Source organism: Meriones unguiculatus, chromosome 6 (assembly GCF_030254825.1).
Source record: "Meriones unguiculatus strain TT.TT164.6M chromosome 6, Bangor_MerUng_6.1, whole genome shotgun sequence".
NCBI classification, from domain to species: domain Eukaryota; kingdom Metazoa; phylum Chordata; class Mammalia; order Rodentia; family Muridae; genus Meriones; species Meriones unguiculatus.
The window spans coordinates 47315707-47343130 of record NC_083354.1 but is presented as its reverse complement, the minus strand read 5'-3'; the positions used below and the strand labels follow the sequence as shown (position 1 = coordinate 47343130).

Genomic DNA, 27424 nt, shown 5'->3' with positions numbered 1-27424 from the left:
CTGTCACACTGTGGGACACACTGTGACACACTGCAGCTTCCACAATAAGATTGTTTGTTTGTTTTGATTTTGCCTTTTTAAAAAATTTCTTCGTAGGGGGGGAGGCTGCAAGGACAGAGGGCAGATATAAAAGGAAGGGGAGACGAGTGGGATTGGGTGGTATGATGTGAACTTCACACAAAACCAATAAAAAGTAAAACAAACAAACAAACACCCCAACCAACAAAGCAACAAAAACAAGTGCATGCCGCCATGTCCAGGGTTTTTTTATGGGATCTGGGAGGTAAAAAACTCAGGTCCTCATGCTTGGAAAGCCAGTGTTTCACTGGCTGAGCTATCACCCCAAAGTCCACCTTCTCAAAAAACTGTGTGTATGGAGTGTTTCGTCTGAATGCACATCTCTGCATTATGTACATGCCTGGTAACCACCAAGGAAAGTGTCAGATACCTGGGGACTTAAATTACAGATGGTTGTGAGTTATCATGTGGCTGCTAAGAATTGAATCCAGGTCCCCTGGAAAAACAGCCAGTATTCTTAACCACTGAGCCATCTTTCCATCACATTAATAATCTTAACGGTATTTAACAGTGCTTAGCTCCCAGCCAAATACTCTCAGGGGTACACGGGTCATTCCTTCTTTTCTCAGAATCGTACAATCTGTGATAAAGCCATGACAGAATCTGAGCCTCTTGATTGCTAGCTTCATGTAGTTTTCTGGCCAGTGAGTCTGGGCTAGTTTTTGACATACCAGTCGAATCAAGGTTAATTTTTTGGGGGGTTCAGTTTTCATTTCTTCTGAAAAATCTACCTACTTAAGGACACAGCATACAACCAACACTGCTAACTCTTGGTGTGAGTACAAAAGGAAACAAGCCTAAATGCTGAATCAAAGCTCTCTGCAGCCTAGAGGTAGGGCTCAAGTCTGAAATTAAATCTATTTTGCTCACTAGCTTAATGACACTTGTCTTTTAATTAAGTCACCCTAAACTGCTACACTGAATGAATTTTAAGAGCTTGTGGAAATGTTGTATCCCAATCTACTTTAACAAGAAAAAAAAATTGAATTGGTTCTTGTCTAACAGGCTTAGGTAAGGGTATTTCTAAAAACAGCTTACAAGTGTTTTTCCAACTAATAAAGTCTAGACATTCCAGAATGTTTACTATGTCCTTCAGGATCTGGGAGTTAAATTCTTATTCTCCCAAAGCACATTGGTGAATGTCCTTATTTATCAAAGAGGATCCATGACCCTGCTAACCAAGGGAGTCATGAAAGGACCAGGAAACAAAGTTTTCACCCAAACAGCCATTTTTAGAGCAATGGAAAAGATGGATTTCCTCATTTTATTCCTTTTAATTTTCCAGAATCAAATCACTACTCATGGGCAAGCAGATGCGCCATCCCCTATTCTCAGCCTTAAGGAAGGCTCATTGTAGATAACTCTTGACCCAAAGAGACAAACTAGAGTCAGTAAATCCCCATTACATTCAGAAACAAATCCCAACAGCACCTCTTCCTTGGGAGACAGCCTAGCTGAAAAAGTAATGTCATTTCCCAGGAGACCAATTGTTTGCAGGAAAATATGCCACTGCTGTTCCTTAGCAACCATTGCTGTTCTTCAGAGGCGTTGTGGTGGAAGAGCCGGAGACCTCCTCCTGACCCTTGTATTGAACAGGTAGCCAGAGATCCTGACGAGACCAACTGTTCTGCCGGCCTCTTGGAAGCACTCATCAAGCCACAGAGTTAAGAACAGCCACTGGTCTGATTTCAAAGCAACCAAATAAAAGCATCAACCATGACCCAACGTGTGCAGGCCAGCGGGAGACATAGGATAAGCCAGACTCTGGTCTGCTCTGGTTGGTAGTTACTACTGCGTTCAGTTCTCCCTCATCTCCCAACTCTCATCTCCTTTTCCCACTCTGCCTCTAAACTGGACCGATGAAATAGCAGGTGATTAGGATACTGAGATGTTGTGGGATCTTGAAACAAAGAAACTTCTATTACTTAAAGTGACAGGGTACCATATATTTGACAACCTGTGATTAAAATTTTTAGGACCTGTAAAAATGGTTCTATTGTCATCCAAACACAATTAGAAGGAAACATATATTTCTCAGTGTTTCACTAAATTAGGCAATAAGTTGTGTGTGTGTGTGTGTGTGTGTGTGTGTGTACACGGAGAAGCCAGAGGTCAACTTTGGTATCGTCTTCCACAGCTTTCCACCTCATTTTTTCAGACAGGTCTCTGACGGAATCTGAAGATTAACGTTTGGCTATTCTGGCTCATCAGCTAGCATCTGGGATCGACCTATCTCCGCTTGCTCATTACTGGGGCTGTAGGCATGCTCCTCCGTACGTGGCTTTTTACATGGGTTCTGGGGATCCAGACTCGGGTTGTCACACTTGCCCAGCTAGCATTTTACCCTCTGAGCCACCTCCCCAGTCTCTAGGTCATAAATTTTAAGTCTGGTTTTATTACTATTATTTATTTCCAGATTTAAAGTCCTGGTTGAATGTCATTGAGTCCCTCTCCCCCAATTTCCTATTAGACTGTCTCCTTGTTGTTCAAAGAATTCCTTGTTACATATGGCACAAAATGACAACCAAGCTGATTTACAGTTCACAGCAGACATAGGATGTATGGCAGCTTGAGTTCTGTGGTGGTTTTCCTACTGAAAAGGCGATGTGGAAATACTGTTTCACTCAACACTGCTCATGTGTTTATTTGTTTGTATCCTTGTTTGTTGATTTACCCAACATGTGTTTTTTGAGACTCTTGCTGGCCTGAACTAGGTTATGATCAGCAAGACAAACCTTTCTCCTGGCCTCTAAACATAGGCATACACATATAAAAAATTTAGGCATATATTTAGCATTATAGGCATATCTATATAACATTATAGACACAGAGAGTAACATTCAGAAATAATCCAGCATACCAGTGCTAACGAGGGGAATGTCAGGATGGATCCTAAAGCAGTACCTAAAACACCTCCTCCCTTAGACCTAGGGGGGGTGAGGGAAGGCTTCCTGAAGGAGACGGTGATGGGACAGGACTGAAAGCATGTATAAGCACTCCGAGAAGAGTGGCTACCCAGGCTGGTTGTCAGTGAAGGCAGAAAGCATGGGTGGGAATCAAAGAAAGATGCTCACTCCCACTAGAGCTGTGTTGGGATAATGTGGTCAAGGGTAGTAAATGGGGACCAACTCAGAAACCGAGAGAAGGGAAGCATTAAAGAGTCTTGAGAGACATATAATGTAGGATAAACCTACTAAAATCTGTACACCCAAAGAAACTAATCAAGAATGAGGACTAGCTAAAATGTTCAATCCCTATTCAGAAAGGCAAAGAGGACAGACATCAGAAGAAGGAGAAAAAAAGGAACAGGACAGGATCCTGCCACAGAGGGCCTCTGAAAGGCTCTACCCTGAAGGTATCAAAGCAGATGCTGAGACTTATGGGCAACCTTTGGGCAGAGTGAGGGAATCTTATGAAAGAAGTGGGAAATAGTAAGACCTAGAGAGGACAGGAACTCCACAAGGAGAGAAACAGAACCAAAAAATCTGAGCACAGGGGTCTTTCCTGAGATGGATACTCCAACCAAGGACCATTGATAGAGATAACCTAGAACCCCTGCACAGAGGTAGCCCATGGCAGTTCAGTCTCCAAGTAGGTTCCATAGTAATGGGAACAGGGACTGTCTCTGACATGAACTGATTGGCCTGCTCTTTGATCACCTCCCCCTAAGGGGGGAGCAGCTTTACCAGGCCACAGAGGAAGACAATGCAGCCAGTCCTGATGAGACCTGATAGACTAGGATCAGAAGGAAGGAGAGGAGGACCTCCCCTATCAGTGGACTTGGGGAGGGGCATGCATAGAGAAGGAGAAGAAAGGGTAGGATTGGGAGGGGAGGAGGGAGGGGTCTACGGGGGGGGGATACAAAGTGAATAAAGTGTAATTAGAATTAAAAAATATTTAAAAATAAATAAAAAGATAAAATAAAATTCAGTATCCATTTAAAAAAAAAAAGAATCTTGAGAGGAAGAGGGTATTTGTAGGCCTGGCCTGGTCCCCCGCCAGCGGAGGGATGCCGATACCAGATCACTTCTCCCCTAGGGCTACAATACTGACGCCACCTATTTCAGAGACCACTTGGAACACTTAATAACTCCTCCATTTTTTCAGCATAAACTACATGGTGTTTAGAAGCTGGGCGCCTGTGAATGACTCAGTAGATAAAGACGCTGGCCGTGCATGCCCTATGACCTGTGTTCAAACCTCAGAACTCAGCAGAGGTAGAGAATTGACACCCAGATGTTCTCCTCTGACTTCAATATTCTCACTGTGGTGTGCATACACACACACACACATACACACACACACACACACACGCTGCTTATACGCAACAAAAAAAGAACTATATAAAGCTGGACTATTCACGTTCTTGGTCTTAAAAATACTTTAAAAACCCTATACTCTAGCTTGTCCGATTTTTTTTTTTAGTTTTTACAATTTATTCACTTTGTATCCCAGTTATATAGCCCCCCTCCATCATTTCCACCCAGTCCACCCTCCCTCTCTCTTCCTCCTCTATCCCTCACCCCTAGTCCACTGATAGGGCAAGTTCTCCTCCCCTACTGCCTGACCCTAGCCCATCAGGTCCCATCAGGACTGCCTGGCTCCTCTTCCTTTGTGGGCTGGCTAGGTCATCCCACCAGAGAAAAGTGATCAAGAAGCAGGCAACTGAGTTCATGTCAGAAACTGTCTCTTCTCCCTAACAGAGGTTATAAAAAGGAATGTGGTCTTAAGGCTATTACTACAAAAGCAAAAACAAAGAAGCAGAAACTACATGAAGCTATCGAGCTTCTCACAGAAAAGTTAAAAAAAATCTCCAGGGTCCAAGTGTGATGACTCATACCTGCAATTCTAACACTAAGAAACTGGAAGCAGGAGGATTAGGAATTCAAGTCCAGCCTAGATTCCATGAGATTTTCTCCAAAACAATCAAGGGGAGTGGAGTGGAGCAAAGACCTTTAATTGCTCTTTTTTTCCAGGTCTGGGGAAGGTGTTCAACATCATTAATTGTTAGAGAAATGCTAATAATATCCACAGTGAGTTATCTCCATATAGTAGGTGGACTATTAGCAAAAAAGGTAAGTGCTAGTTAGGATTTTGGGAAAAGGTTAGGCTTGTATGCTGTCAGTGGGAAAGCAAAATGATAGAGCTATTATGGGAGACAGCACTGAATGCTTCAAAAAACTAGAAAGAGCATTAGAATATGATCCAGGATCCCATTACTCGGTATTTTCCCCAAAGGAAATCAGTCAGGATGTCAAAGAGATATCTGCACTCAACAAAGCATTTACTGCAGCGCTCTTCGCAACAACCAAGACACAGAAACAGCCTGTGTCCACCAATACATGAGTGGATAAAGGACAATGTGGCACATACTCAAGATGGGGTTATAAGATTATACAACGCAGGGGAACCTGCCCTTGTGGCAACACGGGAGAACTGGGGAGGTTACAGACTGAAATACAGCAATCACAGAAAGATAACTACTGTTCTACTAGTTGAAAAACACTGTATACTTTGTGGACTTTAAAAAGGCTGAACTTAGAAACAGAAGAGAATAGTAGTTGCCAGGGGCTGCCATGGGGAAAAATGGAGAACTTGGATGAAAAAAAAAATCCATTAGAAGATGAATGAATTCTGGGGATCAAATGTTCAGTGTGGCAACTACTGTTGATATATTAGATATTTTACTCCATTGCTGTGATAAAATACCTAATGGGAACAGTTGAAGGGAAGGATTAATTATGGCTCACAGTTTTGAGGGGGCACAGTCCATCTTGACAGGGAAGGCATATAGGTGGCAGCATGAGGTGATTGGTTACATTGTGTCTATAGTCAGAAGGAAGAAAGAGACAAATGCTGGGCTCAGCTCACATTCTACCCACTTTCAGTCTAGAATCACCCACATTTAGCATGGGTCTTTCTTCTCAAGTTTTAAACTTCTCTGCAAACACCCCCCACAGGTGTATCTCCTAGGTCATTCCAAATCCAGTCAAGTTGAAAATGAAGGTGAATTATTAAGTAACAATATATTGTAGGTTTAAAATGTAAATTATGGTAAACCTAAAGCATTGCAAATATATTTACACACAAGATGGTAAGCAGATGAGGTGTCAGATGAACGAATTGCCTTGATTAACATTGTATCCATGTATCAAAACATCACATTGTATATAAAGTAAGTATATTCAACTTTTACTTGCTGGTTATGGTTTAGGCAAAGCTTACGGGAATAAACAAATATGAACAGTTTCTTGGAACACATGGGAGTTGTTGAGTGTTGAATAAAGCTCCAAATCCAAGCTCCTGGTACACAGTCCTCTCTGTAGTAGCAACTAGAGGGTAAAATTTGATTTGGCCACTTTCTTCCCTTATAAGCATATGATACATATGCTCCCAACGTACTTGAAAGCTGAGATGGCCTCTTGATGATTTCCATCAGGGACGTCATTTTTGAAAACTTATGCTAGAATCATGCAAAGGCCAAGTTTTTATATTTTGAATGCACGGAAGACTTTTAAAGGAAACCTCAAACTTCCTCCAGTGTTGGCATCATCAAATTAAAATGTAATAATATCATCCGAGCAGTATCTTCATGGAAGGTAACTTCTTTAAAAAAGTAATGTGCCTACAAACAAAACCAACACAGCAAAACCAGACTCCTTGGCTCCTAACTCATCCTTTGTCTTTCCCTCCTGTCTCATAACAAATAGCTATTACACGCTTTAATTATTGCTTACAATGTTTCCTGAAAAGAGCAATGGTTGCCACAAACTTTGCAGGCTGCATGTATCCACCGCACAATTTAACCACTGCCTAAGAGGCTGATCTTCTAACCTGGGAGAACATTTGACAGAAACTCAAACATGCCACAGCCATGTCTCTCCTAAACTTAACTTTCAAAGCCTTTGAAAGAACTTTGAGAAAGCATGGGCAAATGCTAGGGCTGATTTTATCTGTAATGAAATCATACATGTGAACCATGGCCCACAGCTCTCTTAAGACACAGTCCCTGAGAACTGTTAGAGCAGTTTTAGAAAAACGGTACCTATGTGCCTACAGACCAACCACCACGAGCCCACCCCGCCCCCAAAGTAAGACACAGTTTAGGAAACCTTTAAAAACAAATGGGAAATATATACAGCTATATGCGCTCTTTAAGTGGATTTCAATAACAGCCCAATTTTCTCTCTCATTTTCTGTCCATTTGTTCATCATTAAGTAAGAATATGATTCTTTGGAACTAATCAGTACGAGAAGTTCTCTTCTTTGTAGAATTTGTCTAGTAATTGGGTATCACCCATCTCTCAAAGGGCCTGCTAGTGAAGATCTGAGATGATGAACTGTGGCCCTGTGGGTGTGAAAAAAGAAAAATGCTAGAGAAACAGAAAAGCAGAAAAATGCAGGAAAGACTTTTACTCTGTTTTAGAGTCTTTCGCTTGTGTCTGTGTAAAGTGTACATTTGTGTATAGCGTACATTTGTCGTATGTGTGAGCATGTTTACATGTGGGTGCGCATCTGTGTGTACGCATATTCACGTGTGTACGGACTCCCTCTCTCTGTCTTACGTGCATGAGGACTGCGGGCAAGGCAACCATGCCCTCCCAGCTTTCATGTGGGTTCTGGTCCTCGTGACTGGCTAGTGCTTGCTCTGCTCCCTGATCCAGCTCCCGCTTCTGTGACAAGTCACTATGCGGCTCTGACTGGCCTGGTACTTTCTCTGTAGTCCACCCTGGCCTCCTGCTTGCACCAGTCCTCCGGCCTCGGCTTCCTAAGCGTGGGGAACCGAGCTGTGCGCCGCGCGTCCCTCAGGAGGGAACTGTGAAGCCCCGCTGTCTGTGAGTGATTCGGGTTTATGGAAGGGCTGCACTGTTATGAAATACAGCCTTAACCCAGCCCTCTCGCTAAGACCTTACAGGGCGCAGTACAGGTAGGGGGACCCAGAAACTACCATCCAGGTGACGTTATTAAGTAGGCTACAAATTTTAGTCAAATTCCCCCCTGTTTTCCACTAGTGTTCCCTTTTCTGTACCTGGATCCAAATCAAGACAGCCTGTTGTTGCATTTAGTCATTGGGCCTCTGAGTCTCCTTCGACCCTGACAGTTTCTCAGGCTTCTTTCACGCCTTGGTACTTCTGAAAAGCACATCTTGCTTTGTGGTTGTGGAACTTTGCGAAAACACCCTGGAGGTGAGGGACCGTTCTCATCACGTCCAATCAGGGCACACATTCTAGCTATGTCGCTGACTATTGGTGGCATTCATCTTGGTCACACGGTTAATGTTGTGTCTTTAACTAACTTAAAATGTGGCACCAAGTCCAAACCCTGCCAAAGTGGGTACTTAAGCTTTACTTATCAGATAATTTCCAGTGTATGTCATGAGCACCACAATAATAACTACTTTGGAAGAGATAACTTGAGTCTCCAGAAACACACCATTTCTCAAAGTTTTGCCCCATTTTAGTATTCATCCAAGGGACTTTTCTATTCCCCCATCTGTTCTCAGCCTATCACTTTTATACTTAAGAAATGCAACTCTGGGGCTGGAGTGGTGGCTCAACGGTTAAGAACACTGGCTGCTCTTCTAGGACCCAGGTTCGAGTCCTGGTGCCCACACAGCGTCTCACAACTGTCTATAACTCCAGTTCCAGGAGGCCTGACACATTCTTCTGGTCTCTGTGTGCATGAGGCATGCACATGGTCCACAAACAGACAAAACATACCCCCACACACAGAAATAAAATAAATCATTTTAAAAAAGAAGTGCGATTCTTTAAAACAAAACTTCCGGTCCTCCTCTGCTCTCTACTTATTTATGGTGCTAAGATCTCATGGATATTTATTTTATCCCCGTGTTGTAATCCACTATATGAACGTTGTTGCTAAATCTGCAGCCATGCTGATAGCTGGGGGTGCTGTCAGGTGAGCTTCTGGGTTCTTTTGAGGCTCACGCTCACTTTCTCCCCCCCTCCCCCACCCTTCTTCTCCCTTGGAGCATTTTCTTACTTTCTGGTACTGCACAGGATTCTTGTACTTTCTCTGCTGTAAACCCAGCCATTTCTACAGGAGCTCTATTTGTTTTGTCTACCTGCTCACTGTTCTCAGGGGGCAAAAGTAGGAACTATATGTGTATATTAACTTATGAAAACACAGCTTACCTTTTATGTATATGCGCTAAAATATGAAGCACTCAGCAATATCTCTGACTTTAAGCCAGTACCACTAAGGAGCTTTCAAGCCAGAGGTTCTCAACCTGTGGGTCAGGAACCCCTGGGATTATCGAATGATTCATAGGAGCAAAATTACAGTTACATTGTAGCAACAAAATATTATGCTTGGGAGTCATCACAACATGAACAGTATTAAGGGTTACAGCATTAGGAAGGTTGACAACTACTGATGTAAGCATTCAGACGAGAGAAGTTTTTAAATAGAGAAATCCTTTGATTGAAGATTTCTTGAATACATTAAATGTCTTCACTTGTTCTCAAAGAAGATGCAGCTCAGGGCAGAAGAGAAAATGCTGAAATGGTCACTAACTGGGTTGGCTTGAATAAAATGTTCTCGGCAGCAGCCAGTCAATTGCGATGACTATATTTGAAACACTTGCAAGTGCAGGCTCTGAAGGTGCCAGTCCCAGAGCCTTCGTCTCCCATACAGAGGGTCCCTAAGTTGGAGCATCAGAGAGCAGAAGGATGTACTGAGGGGTCGGGAGGGGCAGTGAGGCCAAGGCACGCAGCCCAGGGTCCAGGGAAGGCAAGGGCCTTTGTGCAGGGTATACGGCCTACTCTCCCTCCTTCACTGCTACAGACTTAGGGTCTCCCCAGGGACTTCGGGAATTACACAATAAACGCTGCTTCTGCCACCTTGGGCAACTGGCTTCCTCTCTCTGTTCCCCTGTTTTCTCACCTGTGAACAGGATTTCAGTATCTTTTATGTCACAAAGCGACAATAAAAGGAAAGGAATGAAGAGATTAATGGAAACTCTTCTGCCTCCTAAGTGATTTTGCTTTTGAGCTGTTATGAGGATAAAGTTCAATGATTCCAATAATGAGGAGCCACACCCACACCTTTCTTTTTCTTCCAAACACCTCCAGAGAAATTGACTGGAGAGCTAAGAGTTGGGGAGTGGGGATTGAATAGATCAACCTCTAAGGTACGGAAGAAGACACGTTCAAAAGGTCCTATTTCAAAAGATTCCGACTAAAGTGGCACCTGTTTCTAACACTCAACAAACCTAAGTGACAAAGATAAGCTCCGGTGCTAAACGATGTCCCAGACTTGTGTGAGCATTTTCGTGAGCAAAGCACAGCTTCTCTCCACAATAAAGGGATTCCTACCTTCTTACTGGGAATTCTGCTTGTTCAAGAGAGAGAATGCACATTCTCTCTCGGAGACAATGGGGCACTCCATGTGCATCAAAGGCTTTGTCTTCCCCAAGCTTGGTACAGCATGGAAAACAGTTCCGGCATCGAGGAAACCTTCCGCCAAGGCACCTTTACACATTTCTTTGTTTCCTGGTAGCTTGGCATTTGCGTCACCCTCACGAGGGAAGAAAATGAAGCAAAGGCCCACATTTCTCCAGCTGACACTTTGGCTGTGCCGTCTCTAGTCTTGGGATAAAAACAGCCAGAAATCTGGATCTGTGCATGTGTGTATATACTCTGTGCATACATGTGTGAACATGTGTCTATCAAGGCCAGAGGCTGATGGCCGGGCATCTTCCTCAATTGCTGCCTGTCTTATTTGTTTGAGGCACCGCCTCTCGCTGAGCTTGAGGCTCACTGCTTTGTTAAGACCAGCTGGGTCAGCAAGCCCCAGGAATCCTGTCTCCGCCAACCGGGCACACACCACTGTGCCCACCTGCTTACGTGAGGGCTGAAGAACTGAACTTGGGTCCTCGTGATTCCATGTCAAGCACTTCACCCACTGAGCCATTGCCACACCCCCACCCAGAAAGCGCAGCAGTGATAAAACATCACCAATAGGTGTTCTAGCTAACATTAAACAAAAAAGACCAAAAAACAGTTTTAAAGTGTGACTATGACAGGGATGGCTGAGGTACTGAAGGAGCGAGTCTCTTCTTCAGGCGTTACTCAGGACAGCTTCTGGGGATGAAAGGCTGGGAAGTTGGGGGCAGGCATGGTGTCTGCTTCAAGGGAGAGCACCTGGGGTGAGGACTAGTCACCACGGAAGCCACATCTGTTCTCTGAAAGGAGAGGAAACACTGAAACATGCCTGAGGCAGTGTGCTACAGATTTTGCCACTAATTATACCTGTGTTTGAACTGGGGCCAACAAGCGACTGCTTGGAGACCGGGGCGCTTTCCCAAGTCTCTCTGCGAATCTGACTTTCTCTACCTGCACAATCGACTAATGTAATCAAACTAATGCAATCCCGAATGGCTCCCATGTGCTCGCCCGCATGACGCCTTGCGCTCGGCCTGACTGATGCCACTCAGAGGCTGGTGCTGACAGAAATGGACCTGGCTCCTCTGCAGAGGCAGGGACGGACGGAGCTCATGCTAGCCCTGTGATTTATCAACTGCGGCCACGAAAAAAAAACCTCAAGCCTCGTTCTGCAATGTAACAACCCCCCCAGTCTTACCTTTCATCCAGGATGTGATTCATTTCTGCCTGACACTTTCCCTCCTGAGTTCCTTCTTTCATCTGCTCTTTAACAGCCGTGGATCAGAGCCACACACAGTGGGGTACCATGCGTCAGCCACCATCGCAACTTAAGAGACTGGGGCTTGTTTTAGGTCATGATGCTGCTGGACAGAGGACAAATCTCCAAATAAAACACTGGGTGAAACGAGATTTTTTTTTTTAATTGCTTGGTATCTCCCTTTCCTCTGCCAAGGGATGCCCAGCTATGATGCTATCCTCTCCCAGCTAGAGCAGTCCTTACTGGCACCAGGAGGAAGAGGAGTTACTGCTCAGGTTGATAGACATGGCCGCTGCCGCCCAGCTCAGGAAGCGGTCTTCTCGCTTTCGGCAGAGCCCAGCGCAATTACTACAAATGACCGAGCAGTCAGGCACTCGGCCACACTGGTGACTCACACATCCAGCGGAGAGCCCTCCCCTGTGCCCACGGGCCAGGATGTGGTGTCTAAGGGGAAGTGATCTTGCTAGCTAAAAACAGCAGGGAGGAAGCATAAGCCCTGGAAATACATTTTTAATTGAATGAAGGAGTTTTCCCCTCTCCCCTCTTCATTTGCTCTGCTCCTCTGACCGTCCTCCTATCCCTCTCTCTCTTGTGGTGGCAGACACTCTCGGACACCCAGGGTCACATCTGTCACCTCACTGCTAAGGCAAAAATAGAATGAGGGGTCCTGCCTCTTGCTGCTGTGAGCAACCATACTCGACAGCAGTGATTCTGAAAGAGCAGTGAAGGTGGCACTCCATCTCAAATCCCTGTGCTAGGCTGCAACTGAATGCTACCCGTTCTTTCCTCACTCCCCTAGACTTCAACTGAAAGCTACCCAATTTTCGATTACATCCGCTTGCTGCTGAAATTCCATCCCCTGCACCCTGAAGTGGTGATCTCTCTTCTAATTCAGAAATCAGAAGCTACGGCCGTCGAGTCTACACAGCAGAAGATGTCACTGAGTTCTCAGCAGGTATCAGGAGCAACTCTTGATTCTTGTAAAAATCAGCCTGCTGTTTGTCCTGAGGACGGGTCAAAACTTCTGTTGCCAACTAGACTTATTCTCTTTTCCGCCGGAGACAGTTTTCTCTTTGTTCCCAAACAAATACCCCGTCCTGTGCTCATTATCCGAAAGCATCCCTAGGACCATAGCCTTCAATCCTCTGTGCTTTTCTTTTTAAGTATCATTGGGAGATGTTCTCTTCATTATCTCTGCTTTGCCCGTGGTCAGCACCTCAGCCTTCCCCCAGTAAATACTGCTGCACACCCTTCATGGGGTCACACGTTTCACCCCTAAATAATGCATCCAACCTTGTAACTCCTCCCACTTGAAAGCTGCCCCAATTCTCTGCTGCTTTCAGTTAGTATTTAAGGTTCTTCATAACCCACCAGTTCCTTTACCTCTGTAGATCCATCTGGCACCAACTCATACCTAAACCTCACCCACTAAGACTGAGGAGTGTTCTGTGAATGAATTCACAGCCTCCTATCATCTCATTAATGCAAGCATGCGCACGCACGCACACACACACACACACACACACACACACACACACACACACTTCTGCCCATTTGCACTCCCTGCTGAGAAGCCCCTCTCTTGTGTTCTCACTGTTTTATCCTATCCTCTAATTTCCTACTTAAGGTACAATGTAACTGTGTATGTTACGGGAGCGTATTTTATCTTCCTGTTACTGATAAGTACCATAGGGTTTACTGTTAAAAAAAAAATCTACTTAAGGAAACCTAAAATACATGCTTTACAAATGAAAAAAAAAAAAAAAAAAAAAAAGGAAAATGATTCCAAATGGAAAATGGCATTGAGAAGATAGTAGTATATAGACAGGTGGAAGCAAGCAGACATTATTCAAAGATTTATGCTTTTTGGAGGGAAAATAAGGACACTAAAGGGATGTAAGTCTTTTCATTGTGGAGAATGAAAAGGAACAGGCCCATTAAACAGAGATGTTTTAAAGTGTGTGTGTGTGGCGGGGGGAGGCTCAGTTTCACGTCACTGAGGTATCACCAACACGATCGCCCCAGAACACCCCAGCTTAGATTTTTCCGCATAGTTTCCCCAACAAATTCTAAAGAGATGAAACCATTAGCATGGTATGTGGGCTTTATGCCAGACCCCGGTGCCAGGTCGGGCCTGACTCTGATATAGTTTAAAGACCCATCAAGATACATTCCACCCAGGATGGTCCTAAGTAACACACATGCTCCTCCTGCAAACTACAGGGACCCAGCTGGTCTTGCTGCCACGGAGGAATACACTTGTGTTAGCAAGTTCCAAATAAACTGAGCTCTGTCCGAGCCTGGGGTGTCTGCCTGTCTTCCTTTAGCCTCCTGGCATGTGGGAGCTATTTCCTGTCCTCTGGAACCAGGCTATTCAAGAAATGGTTTGTGTTAAAATAGCGAGGGCAGCTTTTAAGGGGTAGGCATAAAGCATGTAACCTACAAAGTAGCTGAAAAAAATTAGAAAAAGGAAAAGGAGAAAAATATTTACCAGTTCAAACGGCAGCAGGAACAGAAGAGGACACACACACACACACACACACACACAAATACTCACATATCATTGGTTAAAATTTTTAATGATGGTATAGAGAGTGGGGACTCAGTGGTAGTGCGCTTTCCTAACATGTCCGCAGCACTCGAGAGGTAGAAATAGAAGGATTAGGAGTTCAAGGTCTGGGCTACGTGAGAGTTTGTTTCAAAATGATGGTAACAGAATATCTTAAATATATTGATTTTAATAAATGCAACTGGGAGCAAATGCCAAAGAGACCTAAATAACTTAGAATGAACAAAAAGTATGGCAATATGTTAACCACACTGTTTTATCCCTCGCTTCCACAGTACCTTCAAAATCCAAATGCGGGGGGGGGGTTTATTTTCTATTCTGTAACCATCCACTGAGTATCTTACAGTTCTAGTCAATTGTGCCACGGCCTGGAGTCAGTGTCTGATTCCATAGGTGGAAGGGGGCCCAGTATCAACCAACAGATTCCACTACAAATACCGACTACAATCCCTAGGTTTCCCCAGCGCCAGCCACCAACTAAGGGTTCCCACAATGCTTTCCTTTGGTCTGATACTTTCCCAGAAATGCCTGCAGAGCTCAGGAAGGCACATTAACCCACCATTTACTAGCTCATTACAAAGGCTACAATCAGAAAGCATTAAATGGAGGATGTGTCTGTACACACACACACACACACACACACACACACACACACACACGTTAGGGAAAGGGACTGTATTTATGTACAGTAGACTTTCCATGCCCACTCTGCATACAAAAAAGGTCGCAGTTCTTTCACTAAGATGGACGCTCCCTGAACTCCACCTTTAGGGTGTATTTTGATGTAGGCTCACACATTTATTAACTCAGTCCCTAGCCCCTCTCTCTTCCAGGGTATCTGAGGTGGAGGGTTGTAAGTTCCCAGCCTCCCATCACAGTTTAGTCTTCCTGGTGGATACCTCTGATCTTGAAACTATCCAGAAGCCCACCAAACGCTGCCTCATTTGATAAAAACATACTCTTATCACAAAAGGGATTTCAAGGAATTCATGAGCTGTCTGGCAGACACACTAGCCATCTCTATCACTCAGGAAATGGGCAGGTTTTAGGAGATCTGTGTCAGTGGCCAGGTCAAAGGGTAACAAAAGAAAAGAAGATGGGCCCGACACCCCCAACCCAGAAAATTTAAAGCATCTTAGGAACTCTGTGTCTGGAGCAGGAGGCAGCGAACAGGTATTTATTACACCACACTTAGGCAAATCCATCGGCAGGGGGAGAAATTCCAGTACAACTCTGATACCCGCTTATCAGGTAAGAAGCCAGTAAGTAAGGAAGACCTAAATAGCTTAATTAATACTACACCGTATTTTTTCTCTTATAAGATTTTTATTTTGTGTGTGTGTGCGTCTGTGCGTGCGTGCGTGTGTGCGCGTGTGTGCGCGTGTGTGCGCGTGCGTGTGTGCGTGTGCGTGTGCGCGTGTGTGTGTGTGTGCGTGTGCGTGTGTGCGCGTGTGTGTGTGTGTGTGTGTGCGCGTGTGTGTGTGTGTGTGTGTGTGTGTGTGTGTGTGTGCGTGTGCGCGCCCACACGTGCATGTGCATGCTCACAGAGGCTAGCAGGGGATGCTAGATGTCCTGGAGCTGGAGTAACAGGCATCTGTGAGCCACCTGGCACAGAGACTGAGATCCAAACCCCGGTTCTCTGATAGGGTTCTGATAAGCTCCTAACACCGAGCCATCTCTCCAGCCCAATACTGTACTTTTTAAAATGTATTTTATTTTTCCTAATTACAGTTATTTATTCACTTTGTATCCCAGCTGTAGCCCTTCCCCCATCCCCTCCAAATCCCACCCTCCATCCCTCTTCTTCTCCTATGCCCCTCCCCCAGTCCAATGATAGAGGAGGTCCTCCTCCCCTTCCATCTGACCCTAGTCTATCAGGTCTCATCAGGACTGGCTGCACTGTCTTCCTCTGTGGACTGTTAAGGCTGCTCCCCCCTCAGGTGGAGGTGATCAAAGAGCCAGCCACAGAGTTCATGTCAGAGATGGTCCCCGTTCCTATTATTGGGGAACCCTCTTTGACACTGAGCTGCCATGGGCTACTTCTGTGCAGGGGTTCTAAGTTATTTCCATACATTGTCCTTGTTTGGAGTATCAGTCTCAGAAAAGACCCCTAGGCCCAGATTTTTGGTTCTGTTGCTCTCCTTGTGGAGCTCCTGTTTCCTCGGTCTTTCTATCTCCCCCTTCTTTCATAAGATACCCTGCACTCTGCCCAAAGTTTGGCTATAAGTCTCAGCATATGTTTTGATACCCTGCTGGGTAGAGTCTTTCAGAGGCCCTCTGTGATAGGCTCCTATCCTGATCCCTGTTTTCTCCCTCTTCTGATGTCCATCTTGTTTGCCTTTCTGAATGAAGATTGAGCATCTTACTGGGGTCCTCCTTCTTGATTAGCTTCCTTAGGTGTACAAATTTTAGGCAATACTGTACTTTTAAGTACATAAGACATATAGGAAATATTTTATGTCATAATGACTGAGCTATTAAACAACTCTGAAGACCCACAAAAGTGTAAAGACAGCCTCAAGAAATTCAGAAGGCTGGTATATGCGCAGATCGCATTCCTTTCCAGTATAAAAGAACGTATTTTCTAAAGATAACTAGAATAGGGAAAGAGAACCCGGTGTGTACACAATGGATTCTGTGACACCTTTAGACAGAAGGCAATCCTGCCATTTGTGACAACATGGATGAAACTGGAAAACAGAAAACAAAATGAGCCAGGCAGGAAAACAAATACCCCAGGAGCTCACGTGTGAATGGGTAAAATCTAACTTGAAACATGTAGAAGAAGAAAGTGAAGTGGTGATTTTGGGGGCTACCGAGTGCACAGAATGGCATTATGGTGATACAGGGATCGTAAGGAAGGGAAGAGGGGTGTGTCTGTGTAGAGCTTCCCTTCCCTCTCTGGGGGCAGCACTCTCCCAGTATATGTGTGGTTCAACACATTGGGAACTACCAGGGCAGGGTAAGGGGCATTAGGGAGATGCTCATCAAAGGACACAGAAGACTCGTTATACAGGGGCATCGGTTCAAGGGATTACTACAAAACGTGGTGGCTAGAGCTAGCAGCCACGCACTCTGTTCTTGAATATCACTAAAATCAGATCCAAAGTATCCCCACCATGAGACTGTGTGAGGGATGTAAGGTAAAGCATATGTTAGTTAGCTTGATTTAGGTACACGTACTTGAGAACATCAAGTTGTACCCCGTAGGTATATAAAACTTTGTCAATTAAGACAAACGGTTGTTTTAAAAGAAAACTAGGAAATTTACATTTTTGAAACAACTCACAGCCAAAGAAGAAAGCAGCCAGCTTAAAAGGTAAAGAAGAAAATAAAAGTTCAAAGGAAGAGGTGAAATAGAAGTAAATATTTAATAGGGATAATCAAAGGAGTCAAATAATGACTGTGTCAGCTGCTTTCTGCTGCTGTGATAAAATACCATGATCAAAGGTAATTAGGAAGAAAGCTTATTCATTTGAGCTGTCACTTCCAGAGGGCTAGATGTCCATAATGGTGGGGAGGCAGGCTGTCAGAACAGGAAGCTGGGAGATCACATCTCAGCTGCACACAGGAAGCATGGCATGAAGTAGAAGTAGAGTGAGGCTCTAAACCCTCAAAACCCAACCTTCAGCAAAGCTGTACCTCCTCAGGGTTCCCTTAACCTCCCCAACAGGCCCACCAGTTGGTGACTAAATGTTCAAACAGCAGAGCCTATGGGGAGACATTTCTTATTCACAGTACCACAATGGGTTCTTGTTGGAAAAAAAAAAAAAAAACAACTAAGAAAACAGACTATTAATGGCACCATTAATGAAGAGAGAGAAGAAAGAAAGAAAGAGAGAGAAGAAGAAAGAAAGTGTGGCAGTTCATGCACATAGCACCAGAACTTGGGAGGTCAAAGCAGGAAGACCTCAAGTTCGAAGGGATGTCAGTTAGGGTTTTATTGCTGTGAAGAGACACCATGACCACAGCAACGATGATAAAGAAAAACATTACATCGGAGCTTGCTCGCAGCTTCGGATGTTTAGTCCTTTAGCGTTATGGTGGGAAGAATGTCGGCATGTGTCTGGCAGGCAGACAGGGTGCGGCAAAAGGACCTGACAGTTCTGCCTCTGCATCCACAGGCAGCAGGCAGAGAACTGGCTTGAGCTTCTGAGACCTCAGAGCCCACTCCTTAGTGACACACTTCCTCCAAAGCCACACCTACTCTAACAAGGCCACGCCTCCTAACAGTACCACCCCTTATGGGACCAAGCATTCAAACACATGAGTCTATGGGGAGCAAACCTATTCAAATGACCACATTGGGAGAGAGGGAAAGACTGTCTCATCTATTCCCCTCCCACCTAAAAATCTACCAACAAGTAAATCATTAGGTATAGTGATTTTATTTTTTAAAAAAAAATTATATAAGATACTCATGGAACAAAAATCTCACCTTATTCTTCCAATGTTATAGAGGTGAGAAAAACAAAGAGTGCTTCCCGATGCCTGACATCACCTTGATTCCAAAGGGACAAAATGAGAAGAGTCTGACAGGTGAGCCATACACACCCAAGATAATCTGAGGCACACCACTAGTAACTATAGCTGTATGACTATATTGGGGTTACCACAGGAAAGTAAATTTAATAATTAGGAAACTGATTAACATATTTTATCACAATAACACATTAGAATAAAAACAATCATGATCAAATCATTAGTTCTAGAAAAATGTTTGGTCAAATTCGGCATTCATTCACAAGTTTACTTTATTCTTGATGGCACCAAGATGTGTGCATGCCACACAAGGGCTCTACCGGTGAATGGCACCCCTAGCCTTTTCCTTTGCAATTTATAAAACTAACAAACTAAAAAAAATAATAATAATTTTCTTGATCTGATAAAGAGAGCATACAAAATAATAATAAAGTATGCACCAAAACCATGTACTTAATTATTAAAATAGATTTAAAATTTTCCTTTGGTATCAGATGTAAGACCATTATGCTGGTTATCACTTACATCTGTTTAACACCCTGCAAGTCTTGGCCAGGATACAAGGGAGTAAAAGGAACAAAATCTATGAAAATGATCACAGAACCTATAAAACATTATTTACAGGTATGCTTTTGTAGAAATCATCAAAGAACATAAAGGTAAATTGTTATCCAGGTTAACCGAAATATTTGGAACTAGAAATGTTTTAGATTTCTTTCCTTTTTTCCTTAGATTTTCCAATATTTGCATTTGTATAATGTGTCCAGTGGGGTTGGGTGTGGAAACCCAGATCTAAGCACGTAGTTCCTTTGATTAGCACATACCTTACTCTGGGTCAGGAATACCCACCAAGGCCTATGTATTCCCAGCTTGGTCCTCGGACCATGGAATTATCGGAGGCAACAGAACCCTGAAGAGCTGCTACCTAGTGGGAGGCTTCCGGGAGCCAGAGCGTGCCCCTGAAGAAGATCGTGGGATCCTGTGTCTTCCTCTCTTTGTGCTTGCTCAAGAGGTGAATGCGTTTGCTCCCCCACATGCTTGGGCCAGGATGTACCTCGCTATCACAGACCCATGCCACGGCGTTCATCAGTCGTAGATTCAACCTCCAAGTCTGTGAGCCCAAGTCAGCCTCCCTGTTGCTGCACAGATTATCTTGGTATTGGTAGCTGCCTAGCACAGAATGCACTTTGACAGCTCAACCATCATACAGGATGTTTACTGCACCCGCATTTCAATTGTGAGCTGCACCAGGAAGAGGTCAGGTGTGGAACTTTCCATCTGTAATGTCCAACAATTTTGGTGCTGGACCACTTTAGATGTTTTGACTGGGCATGCTCAATTTGTAATTAGTATCATTAAGCAAATGTAACTGTCCTGAAAGCAACGTGTATAATAAAGACATCAATTGTGTGTTTATATTCAGTATGAATCCCTTAGGAAAGCATGCCAAAGACACTGGCCTCAATAGTGGCAAAAATATAAAGAACCTGACAATCAATTTTGAAAATTCTGCTGGTATTTGTTTACTCATTTCATGTTTTCCTATTTGTCTGTTTCTGTTTCTGGTGCCAGGGACTGAATCTTGGACCTCACGCATTCTGCCATTGATTTACGATTCTGAAAAGTTTAAATGGAATTAAAATGTATGATATGAATCTCTCGCTCTTTTTTTTTTTTTAATGAAGCTCTTATCAAAGAGATGGAACACCGTAAAAGAGAAAAAAGGAGATAATTTGCACAAAGGGTGGGGAGGGCTGAACTTCAGGCAGAGTTACGGGAAGTGATGGCTTGCTTTGGAATCTCTGCGGTACGCGCCTGAGTAACCCTGTTTTTAATTCCTCAATAGTGCTCATGAATTTTAAACACTGTTTCATATGGATGCCTTGCTTTCACTCTGGAAAAGGCCTAGAACACAATGTTGTGTCCCCGAGACACGGGATTCTTGGGTTTTCCACGTACAGCCTGAAAGAACACACTGATTTTGTAAGCATTCAGAGACGTGGCTTGAATAATCATTTCATTTCCAGAAGAGGAGGCGGCAGGTGCGACGGAACGAAAAAGCGGGCTCTCGGGGAGCATGTGGCATTCAGGCTGAGCAACGGTCTTGATGTTTTTAGTTTTAGATGGAAAGTTTCCTGCGAGAAGTTGTTTATGTAACTGTCAGATGGTCATCCCAACCCGCTATGTACACATACAAGGTAGCTAATCAGAAATCTGACCACGGTCCAAAAACACTGAGCAGGAAGCAGCGCACAAAGAATGAAAGAGTTTGACGTAAGCCTCGGCTCTTCACCTTTATTAAGCCTAATCTGCCAGCGCGTCACAAGTCACTTGGTTACAACAGTAAACAGATCGCCAAGAATCTGCGAGTCACTTTTCTGAAAAGCGTAAATTATAATGGCATACATTTGTATGCCAGTGTGCTCCCTTTGGGTGGGAGAGGAAGGCCCAGCGTGGCATCTGGGCTTCAGCATATAGTCTGCAGCCTGGTTTCTCCCTGTTGGCAAGTCTGTATTTTCCAAAAATAGCCACAGCCAAGGCTTTTCCAGACACTCTGCACCTTCCATCAAGGTGTGGAACTCACTTCTCCTCTCCTGACCCTGAACAGGTTTTGGGATGGCCTCAGCGAATGAAGCACAGGAGTGATGCTCGCTGATTGGGTCAGAGAAGATGGTGATGCCCTTGCTTTGGCTTTCTTCCTCGAGGGCCCAGCTACTCTAGTCCTCCCAGCCAGGCTGCATATGGAGGGTGCCTGCCACTGGCTGCTTGGAACCCGAAGGATCCCAGTAGAGCAGGGGTGAGCTGCTCCCGCTGAGCCCTCCTCAGACTGCAAGATTCAGGAACCCGACAACCATGAGCACTGCTTCTCGAAACCTAAGTATTGGAGTGGTTTGTATCACACCACTAGATAATGATAACAAAGAGTTGTCATGGCTACAGGAAGGGCACTGAAAGCATATATGCTCTCATCTGCCTTTTGTTTCCATCTATCTCGGTAGCTACAGTTTGAGCTCAGGAGTCCTCAGACTCAGTGGAATCCAGCAAAGTCGCTGGATTCTACACTGCCATCTGCTATTGTGTCCTAGTGAAAAGTACCCATACTCTACAGCTAAATAGAAATCCTCGCCCATTTCCTTCCTGTGTGACCCTAGACAGAGTGCTCAGCCTTTTATTCATCTTTACAGTGGAAACGGTGGTTATTTATCTTACAGGATGGTTACAGAATCAAACAGGCCACGGTATATAAACTGTCTAACATGCCTGACACATAACAGACAATCAACACATTTCTTTTTCTTGGACTCCTGGCCAAGTTTTTAACTAGGAGAAGCATGAAGACCAGGGTTCATCTCAGACGAAGGAAGCCATAACAGGAAAGCCATGCCTGGCCTCTTCCGTGTGAGTGATGCTCCAGCACCCGAAAGACAGCACCAGTCTACACTGGAAACTTCCACAAGTATAGCTATTCGAGGACCCCTCTCGCTCTGTAACTGTAGCTGAGCCAGTTTAACGCTTCAGCCCTGCAGTAACTTCCCCCTTTGCTGCCACGTGACTTGTTTATCTTTTTAATTTTTATTCTTTGGAAATTCTAACCATGTGTACAATAGACCTTATCAAGCCACTCCTCATCTTCCTCTCCAGCTCACTTCTGGAACTCCAATTATATCCATCCGTCCATCCATCTGTCCATCCATCCATCCACCCACCCACCCACAGGGACCAACTAGAGCTCTCCTTATGCACATGGATGTGGGATCGTCCTTTGGGGCATGGAAGAACCTGGGAACATGGTTCGAACTCAGTACCAGTGGCCCACACTCCTAGAGAAAACCGACCCTCCCTCTTGTAGCTGCCATCAATCCCAGTGCCTCCTCAGCCAGGGGTGGGGCCTCTGGAGCCCCTCCCCACTCCAGCTGTAGGTAACCACAGCTGCTGAGTTCAGAGGTGCAGTGGCCATGCCGTGTTCAAAGCACAGCCCTTCATAGCCCTCCTCCCCATCCTCCGGCTCTTTCATTCTTTCTTGGGACAGGTTCTCAGTCTGCAGTCCTGGCTGACTTGGAACACACGGAGATCCTCCTGCCTCAGCCTCTTATGTGCTAAGACTATATGCATGAACCACTAAACTTGCCTTACTTTCACGGATCTTAAAGTCAGAAAAGAACTGACTTGCTTTCCTTTGGAGGCCACTGAAGGCTTTTAGGCTGTAAAAACGACGAGCTGAATTACTGACCACTTACGGAGAGAAAGGTCCTAGAAAACGTATAGGTTTAAAGATGTGACCGCATACTACAAGCAGATGAAGGCTGTTCAGAGAGAACAGAGAATCAGCGAACCATCCGAATACCGTCCTTCCGTTCAAACTCACTCTGGGCTTTGCAGGCCTTCCTTCGATGTGACCAAAAGACCTCAGGGTCACCCAGCTCTTGTGAAACTGGTGAGAAGGGAGGCCTGGAGCAACTCCACAGCTGCCCTGCTATCTCGCCTGCCTCTTGGGGTGGGTGGACTGGGGACTGGCTTCTAAGGTTTTCAGGCTATCTCTGACTCACATCCCACCAGCCTCAGCCTTCTGACGGTAACGAGAACCGGGTGCAACATGCATTCCTATTCTGATTAACTTAAAATGGCTCAACAGGCCCCAGACTTATCCCCTAATTTCCAAGCTCGCTTCCTTGCCAAGGGAGGACTGGTTATTGTCTTGGACAAGAGCCTAGCCCTCTGCCAAGGCCTTTGCTCTCTGGACCTGGAGAAGCTCTCTCAGTGATTTTCACTTGAAACATTCTAAGACACAGAAGATGAGTTTTATTAACACGTGGGTGGATTCTGTCCCTGGCAAGTGGCCATCACCCAACAGGGAATGACAGGCTTCTTCTATCTTCTATAACCTATTGATGAACAGGGTCGCTATTATAGTCTGTGACAAATGAGTGAGAGCCAAGCAAAATGCAGGTCAAAAATCCTGTCAAGGCTGTGGGATAAGTCAGTACTTACACACCCACCGGAAGAAAGTACTTTTTAAATTCCTCCTTTCAAGGGACCAACATAAATGCTTCAGTTTGATTAGATTGACTATGTTGAATAACTCTGACCTATCCAAAACGAGGTCTGTAGGCCTAAATACCATACAAACCTAAGGCAAGGGACAGAGGAGGCAAATATTCATATGTAAATCTATCTATATCAACACGTTGACTGTGAAAGAAGACATGGTTTTAATCAGGCACCAAACTGACATTTGAATATTTGACTGCTGTCCTCAGGTCAGAGAGAAATGACCACCAGATACAGGAATTGAAACAATGAGAAGGATAAAGGGAATCACACCTAATCAGGAAGCACACTGAGGTAATGGAAAGAAGGAAGCTGAGCCCAGGACAGCAACAGGCAGTTGGCACACTTTTATCTGCAGTAAAGACAATGAGGGTGCATTGGGGAACAAGGGTGGAGATGGTTGGGGCCACCGGTCAGATAGCTCTGACAAGCCTGTTCTAGCACAGCTTGATGGGAACTTCCTCCTAACAGTGTAAACGCCACACACCCACGCTCAGAAGGCAGGGTTCTCCCTCTGGTACTCAGGGGTCTCCCTGTCTAAGCAGCAGCGATGCAGATGAGGGCAGAGCTCTTCTCGTGGCTGAACGTAGCCACTCCTTGGAGTGACGATAGAGTTTAGTTTTGTGTTAAATGTCACGAAACGGAATCCCAGTTCGAGCCGAATTGAAGGTTAGAAATGGACTCTCTGGGGCTCATATTTGAGGTTCTTGTTACATTTTCATTCAAGAGCACTGCTCTAGATTTTAGGGTTGCTGTAAGAAAACCATTCTTTAAGAGATCACAATCAGTGTGTATTTGGGCATCTTTGTAGAATCATACACGTCTATGTCATCTGAAGAGCTCAGGGACGGTCTTTCTTATTGGATGACACTCTCATTGTAGTCAGTCTTCAAATGCGCCTCCACTTTCATGGATTGTTATCAACATGCCAGCTCTTGGGAATTCTGAAGTTGCAATGACATTGTTGCTTCAGACCAAAGGACTTGATCCTGCCTTCAAAAAACAGTGACTCCTGATCCCTTAAGAGTGTATGCAAATTTTGGGTATATGCCTAGGAGTGGTACAGCTGGGTCTTGAGGAAGCGCTATTCCTAATTGTCTGAGAAAGTGCCAGATTGATTTCCAAAATGGTTGTACCACTTTACATTCCCACCAGCAGTGGAGGAGGGTTCCCCTTTTTCCACAACCTCTCCAGCATGTGTTGTCATTTGAGTTTTTTATTTTAGCCATTTTGATGGGTGTAAGGTGAAATCTCAGGATCGTTTTGATTTGTATCTCTCTGATGGCTAAGGATGTTGAACATCTCTTTAAGTGTTTCTCTGAGATTCTTATTCCTCTACAGAGAATTCTGTTTAGCTCCATACCCCATTTTTTAATTGGATTACTTGATTTATTGCTTTTTAACTTCTTTAGTTCTTTATATATTCTGGATAGCCCGTGGTAGCTCAGTAACCAATTGGTTTTCCCTAGTAAGGGGAACAGGGACTATTTCTGACATGAACTCAATGGCAGGCTCTTTGACTTCCCCACCCCCCAAGGGAGGAGCAGTCCTGCTAGGCCACAGAGGAGGACTTTGCAGCCAGTCCTGAAGATACCTGGTAAAACAGGGTCAGATGAGGTCCTTCCCAATCAGTGGAAAGGGGCAGGGAGGAGATGAGGGAGGGAGGGTGGGACTGGGAGGGGATGAAGGAGGAGGATACAGCTGGGATACAGAGTTAATAAAATGTAACTAATAATACAAAGAAAAAAGAATGTATGTAATACTAGAATACAAATACTTGACAATAAATATACTCTTCAGTTTTCCTTTACATGACCCATTCTTCCAACCAAAAACTACATCAAAAACTGGACCTTGTCTTACAGGCCTGTTATCTACTGGAAAGGTTAAGCCCTAAGGATTTGAGAAAAGTCTGGTCTACAAAGGGAGTTCAAGGCCAGGCGATACAACTTAATGAGACCATATCTCAATATAAACAAAGATTTTTTTTTTCCTTAATGGCTGGATATATAGCTTCCTGAGAGAGCCTTTGCCTAGACATACAAGATCCTAGGTTCAGTTCCCGGTGTTGCAAACACGCGCGCATACACACACACACACACACACACACACACACACACACACACACACAAAGAAACAGTGATGGATCACACCAATCCTATCTCTATTCATATTTTAACAGAAGAAACCACTTTAAATGCCCTATGAACATCTGGAAATGAATCAAATACATGACAGGCGATAACGAAAATTCACACGTACTTCCTCTGTACAATACAACCTCATGATAAAAGGAAAACTCCACTGAAGACTATGAACTAAAACACTGAAAGCCTTTGACACACAAGCCCTATCAACAGACAGCTAGGCCACTCCTCACGGGCGCCTGCACCCCGGGCTTACACACATCCCCCAGCAGTCGGAACTAAGTGAAAAGAACATCGCTCTGGCGAGGCAAGAGAGAGCTATCACCTCCCACCTCAGAGCTGGAAACTGATTCATCCCAGAGACACCGAGAGCACATTCAATGCCTATTATTTCTGCACAGACCCCAAAACTGCCCTCCCCCAAACTGCCACCCAGTGAGAGGGTGCCTGACATTAAAAGCCCCGTCAGAGGGTCCTCCAAGGCTTCCTACCAGTAGCTCAGTTTGGACGGTTGTGCTTTTTCCTCCCTATGAATCCGAATTGGATAAATACAGGATAATTCATTAATAACAAATCTTTAATTACCACCTTTGTTTCATGCACTAACAGGAGGATGTAAGATGGCATATTTACAGAAATACCAAATACTTATCTTCGGACTAAATAGTCTTTCCTAGTGACTTGTGTTATTTTAAGTTCCCATCTATTTTAAAATCTGTTTTGTTTTTTTTTTTCCCTCCAGAGTCTAATTAGAATTATCCTTGACCTAAGACCAGACTGTGAATTCCCCTGAAAGCATCAGCTCTGCAGAGCAGCCCCAGCGATCACACCTCTCCCATTTTTGAATACACGTGACCTCTAGGGCTTCACCTGCCCAGCTCGTGCATTTTCATCACAGAGCGCTGTGTCCTTACACCTCTGTCCACCCTCGCTCCCAAGGAATCCTGGTCTCTGCTCCTTCCTCCCGGGGCTTACCTCGGCTCCTCCACCCACCGCGTGTTTCCATTCCCTAGCAGAAAGAGCCGTGGAGGCTGCCGGCTTGTTCTCCCCACTTTGTGGTCTGGTTCCAATCATGGAAACATTCCTATGGCAACCAATGAGCACCCCCATCTCACTCCCCTTCCATGAAAGTTTCCCTATTTGCAAGGCAGGCATTTGGCAAGGACACTGAATTGCTTTAACTTGCCTAGCAACTACTAGCCTGCTCCAGCCCCTTTAATGGGGATTGGCTTCTTTTCCCGCTGATCCTTTAACACACTCTTAGATGCTGGCTGGCTAGCTGTAAAAAGGGGAGCTATTAGATGGGCCTCCACTGAGCACTGGCAACGTGGTGACCTGGGCAACCTGGAACCATGCTCCTGCCCCAAGGTAAAAAGCTACCCACAGGCTCAAGCCAACACACTGGGCATGGACAGACAATTCTATGGTAATTGCT

At 44.7% G+C, this 27424-nt stretch overlaps 1 protein-coding gene across 8 annotated transcripts in view; it reads right to left on the bottom strand.

The window, feature by feature from the left end:
* The window catches only part of Tmem108 (transmembrane protein 108), a 265163-nt gene that overhangs the window by 172455 nt on the left and 65284 nt on the right, over positions 1-27424 (bottom strand). Inside the window, exon 1 of one of the 8 annotated variants that reach the window (XM_060385397.1) lies at positions 26965-27078. The exons of 4 other annotated variants lie outside the window; for them this stretch is intronic. The gene's annotated coding sequence lies outside the window, so the exon portion shown is untranslated. Of the gene's footprint in view, positions 1-11682; positions 12077-26964; positions 27079-27424 lie in introns of those variants that run through there. 3 more of the 8 variants (XM_060385402.1, XM_060385398.1, XM_060385403.1) reach the window with 3 other exon arrangements.